Consider the following 5,442-nt stretch of genomic DNA (forward strand, 5'->3'; position numbering starts at 1 on the left):
GGATTTACTAGAGGATTTGGTCAAACAGTAAAGAAAGAACTATTCCATTCTTCTAGAGTGTAAAAAAGAATATACTCTTTCCAACTTTTTCTGTGTCTAGTATAGCCTTGATACAAAAATCTGACAAGGACAATATTTAAAAAGAAAATTGAAGCCAGGCTCATTCATGATCATAGATACAAAACTCTTCAATAAAATATTGACCCACTGTCTAGCCACATAAGTGTGAAAGATAATACAGGACTACCAGGTTGGATTTATCCAAAGAATGAAAGTTGGCTGAAGAATATAAATTCAATCCACACTAATTAATCCTATTAAGGAAGGAATTCTCTGACAGTCCAGTGGTTAGGACACCATCCTTGCATTGCAGGGGGCCTAGGTTTGATCCCTGGTCAGGGAACTAGACTCCCACAAGCTGTGCAGCCAAAAAAAAGAATATTAATATTATTTAAAAACTGAAAGAAACACATACAATCATCTCAATGGATGCAGAAATAAGATTCTACTTACTTCTCTGTATGTTTTATTTTGCAACAAAATGTAAAACTAAGCAAAGACAAACAAGGAAGCGTTTACGTTATCAATGTGTAAAGATTCCCAAAATATGTTGTGGGGCGTCAAAAGCAAACCCCAAACATATGAATCTATATATTCACATATAAGTGAATAAAGAAACTCCAGAAAGTTAAATAACAAATACTAGAAATCTGTGAAAGGTAGAGAAAAAGTAGGAACCAGGTAGGCAAGTAACAGGGATGGGAAGGAAACTTTTAACTGTAAACTATTTATACTTCATCTGAACTCTATGAGTGTATTATCTTTTCAAAATGTGAAACAACCAAATAAATACATTCTTAAAAACATTATTCAGAAGCCTTATAGGAAATTGTACCTTCTTTAGAAGAGGTTCCCATTTGCTTGGAGCCTCACGTGTTATTTTCATTCATCCTTTGCTCCAGTAGCTCAGGAGTCAGGCTTTATTCCTGGACAGTTGAAGATTTGGAAACCGGAATAACTAGTGACCACTTGCCTACTTGTCAAGAAGGCAGCTGGATATGTGAATTTGGAGTTTGAAGGAGCAGTCCAAGATGGAAAGACTTTTGCATATATGTGATATTTAAAGACTAAACCCTGGGTATGCTAATGGAAGACTCGTACAAGAGACAGTTATAATGAAACATGTAATAAACACTATTGATGAGACTGAAATAATCTCGGGAATTCTAGGTATATTTCAGGAGTTTCTAAACCAGTCTTGAGTCAGCAAAAAGTTCCAGAAGGTAGTATCTGAACTGAGATCCAACGGACAAGTAGGGAATGGCAAATGGGAAAGGGAGAAGGAATTCCAGAGGAAATGCAACTTCTTCATCCAAAAGCAAGAGGACGCGAAACAAGAATTCCCCTGCCTCCTTCCACTTCAACTCCTCTGTCACAGTTACTCTTCTGTCAGAGGCGGGACTACAGACATTGGAGGGAAGTTAAATTGGAGAAATTTGGCATTTGAATTCAGTGGGCAATATTTTTGTAGCTTCTAGTTACTTCTGTGTGAAGTTCTTATTTAGCATCTAGCACTGCAATTTCTGGAAGGTACTGCTAAGAGGCAGCCTCAAATAACAGGAGCCTTGGTGTGCAGGGACTTCCAAAAGCCCCATTCCCTGAGATCAGCTGCAGAAACAAATATCCTGTTTTCAAACATAGGAACTCCTGGTCCCCGTCAAAACAGACCCAAACATTATCCAATCAGAAATGGAATTCCAAAAAACCTGGCTCCTTTGCAGACAAAGAAAAATCTCTTGAGATTTTTGATAGGTTCTTCTCAAGTGAGCGTTTCCTTATGGCTTTGCTCCATTGGCCCCTCCTTGGTTCCCTCTGCAGTTCCTCCTGTGAGCCCAGACAAACTTATGAAGAAGCAGGTCAGAGATTGAATATTTGGCAGAATGGGAAAAAGCAGACTTGGTGGAACCATCTGATTCTCAAGAGGACAGAAGAGAGTCCAAGAAAAGGGAAGAGTGAGCTAGGGGAAGGAAGGAAAAAGACGTGGGAAAAAATAAAAGAAATCATTCCTCTGTTTGAAAAACCATTTGTGGTAATGCAGTTGAATATCACTTTGTCAACAAAGGTCTGCACAGTCAAAGCTATGTTTGTTTGTTTGTTTTTAATCAGTGGCCTATTTTCCTAACATATATAGGATTATCACTTGTTATCAAAGCTGTGGTTTTTACAGTAGTCATGTGTGGATGTGAGAGCTGTGGACCATAAAGAAGGCTGAGTGCCGAAGAATTGATGCTTTCGAATTGTGGTACTAAAGAAGATTCTTGAGAGTCCCTTAAACTTCAAAGAGATTAAATCAGTCAGTCCTAAAGAAAATCAACCCTGAATATGAATTGAAAGACTGTTGCTGAAGCTGAAGCTTCAATACTTTGGCCACATGATGTGAAGAGCTGATTTATTGGAAAAGACCCTGATGCTGGGCAAGACTGGAAGCAAAAGAAGTGGGTGCCAAAGAATGAGACAGCATCAGCAACTCGACTGACAGGAATTTGAGCAAGCTCCAGGAAATAGTGAATCAGAGAGGAGCGTGGTATGCTGCAGTCCATGGTGTCACAAGGGTCTGACATGACTTAGCGACTGAACAATAACAACAAATTGAATATCAATGAGGGCACATCCATTTATAAGCAGAGTGGAGCCACTGAAGCTTGTTGGATAAGCCACCGATCAGTGTATTCGAACTAACCTTAGCTGCAAATTTTCTAGCAACTCCATTGTTTAACTATATTCAAACAATTGAACTAAATCTACTTCTAAATCTTACTTATTTTACCTTTCCTAAGGTATTTACTTTTCTAAAATTCATCTCTCGAGAAACAGTCTACCATAGAAGTGTGGCAGTCAAGTCCCACGTTCTCACCTTCCATGGAAAATTTTCAGCCTTCCGCTTGATAAATTAAGACAATTCTGATAAACTAAGACATTTGACTGTGACACACTGCCCCGGGGTGCTCTCCTCTCTGATTCCCATCATGGAAACAACTGGAAAAACGGAATCCTTCAAGCTGTTGTCGTTGTCTTTTTTTTTTTTTTTAAACGTGGCCCGTTTTTAAAGTCTGTTGAATTTGTTACAATATTGCTTCCATATTACGTTTTGGTTTTTTGGCCGTGAGGCATATGGAATCTTAGCTCCTGGAATCTGTGTCTCCTGCATTGGAAGGCAAAGTTTTAATCACTGGACCTCAAGAGAACTTCCAGGATGATTTTGTATACAACTTCATGGAGGAGGGAGAATGACAAATTCCACATTTACTTCTATTACCTCCTCCATTAAAGGGTTTTTCAATTTATTATCTGTTTATCATGCCTTGGTTATGTGCAAGTAGATGCAGATTAGCACAATCCACAGGAAGTATTTTTAATAGTCAAAGGAAATAATATCAAGTTTTAATATTTATACCTGTATTTGGTACAGAGAAGCATGGTAGGAAGATCAAGAAAAGACTAAATGCAAAATGTTGTTGTATTGGGATAAAGTTCTGGGAAAGACACGGAATAGAAAAAATAAATTGAAGGAAATAGGAGATTTCTTTTCTCTCTCAATAGATGTCGTACATGTGCTGTCACTTAAGTTCTGTCCGACTCTTTGTGATCCTATGGACTGTAGCCTGCCAGGCTCCTCTGTCCTTGGGATTTTCCAAACAAGAATACTGGAGTCAGTTGCCAGGCCCTTCTCCAGGAGATCTTCTCTACCCAGGGATCAAACCCATGTCTCTTTACATATCCTGCATAGGCAGGCGTGTTCTTTACCACTAGTGCCAATAGATGTTGGTAGGTGTTAAGTTATTATAGTTTTAAAATTCCTTTGATACAAGGAATTTATATCCTTCAGCAAAAATAGAAATTTATGAAGAAAAATGTTAAATGTCCACTGGAAAAAATGTGAGAGGGAATGTCAAATTTGTCAAAATTATCTTGTGTGTGTGTGTTTGTGTGTGTGCGTGAGTTCGGTCATGCCCAACTCTTTGCGACACCAGTGTACTGTAGCCCTCCAGGTTTTTTAGAATATTGGAATGGGTTGCCTCCAAGAATATTGGAATGGGTTTCTTACTTTTCCTTACCTTGCTGCTGCTGCTGCTGCTAAGTCGCTTCAGTCGTGTCCGACTTTGTGCGACCCCACAGACGGCAGCCCACCAGGTTCCGTTATCCCTGGGATTCTCCAGGCAAGAACACTGGAGTGGGTTGCCATTTCCTTCTCCAAGGCATGAAAGTGAAAGTGAAGTCGCGCAGTCGTGTCTGACTCCTAGCGACCCCATGGACTGCAGCCCACCAGGCTCCTCCACCCATGGGATTTTCCAGGCAAGAGTACTGAAGTGGGGTGCCATTGCCTTCTCCATTCCTTACCCTAGGAGACTAAAAATGCCCCCAAAGTCATTGAAGTGTACAAGGGAAACAAAGTAAGCCATGTGTTCTTGGAGCCTGGGTAGCTCAGTCGGTAGAGCATCAGACTTTTAATCTGAGGGTCCAGGGTTCAAGTCCCTGTCCAGGTGGGAGATTTAAATGCTTTCTTGTGTTAGAGGATCCTGGCTTTTTATCTCAAGGAAAATTTGGCTTAAACTTTGACCACTTTCACCTGTGTAGAGTGAGGAAACACCAAGAAGTCAGTTACCTCCAACCTTAACCAGTAGCTGAGATTTGATATTGTGTTTTAAGCAGAAGGAGATCTTAGCAGCTCTTAATAATGGAGTCTTCCTGAGGAACAGTATAAAATGCTTAAGTGAAGTGAAGTCGCTCAGTCGTGTCTGACTCTTTGCAACCCCATGGACTGTAACCTTCCAGATTCCTCTGTCCATGGGATTCTCCAGGCAGGAGTACTGGAGTGGGTTGCCATTTCCTTCTCCAATAAAATGCTTACAGCCCATGAAATATAAGAAAGCTATCCCTTTAGACCTGGGTGTATTCGAAAAGGAACTGGAAAGTATATTTGTCGAGTAAAGTATTCACTGGGTCAGGACTTCTAGATTTTCAGTTATTCTCTCTCACAACTGAACTACTTAATTGATGGGAAAGCCCTGCACTAAGCCATGGTAATGTTACATTATAATGATAAACATAAATGGTAGGAAGTTATTTCACAAATACTGCAGTATAATCTTTAGGTGAAATACTCACACTACCCAAAAATATTGGCATATTTTACAATCCATTTCTGCAATTTTGTCCAATTGTGTGTTGATACAATTTCTTACTCAGTGGATTGTATTTTTCTTTAGAAATATACATTTCCTCCCTCCAACTCTGTGGAAGGATTGTACTTCCCATTTGAAGATTATATGATGGTTTACATAGAAAATCTTAAGGAGCTAAAAGCAAACAAAAATCCTCCTAGAACTATTAAGTATGTTTGGCAAAGTCACAGAATACAAGATCCAAATAGAAAAATCAATT

At 39.5% G+C, this 5,442-nt stretch overlaps 1 non-coding gene across 1 annotated transcript; it reads left to right on the forward strand.

Moving 5' to 3' along the window:
• Nucleotides 1–4,471: 4,471 nt before the first annotated feature.
• On the forward strand, nucleotides 4,472–4,544 carry TRNAK-UUU (transfer RNA lysine (anticodon UUU)). The gene has a single exon. It is a non-coding gene; the product is annotated as a tRNA-Lys (tRNA).
• Nucleotides 4,545–5,442: the final 898 nt, after the last annotated feature.

The sequence above is a fragment of the Ovis canadensis genome, chromosome 20 (genome assembly GCF_042477335.2).
Source record: "Ovis canadensis isolate MfBH-ARS-UI-01 breed Bighorn chromosome 20, ARS-UI_OviCan_v2, whole genome shotgun sequence".
NCBI classification, from domain to species: Eukaryota; Metazoa; Chordata; class Mammalia; order Artiodactyla; family Bovidae; genus Ovis; species Ovis canadensis.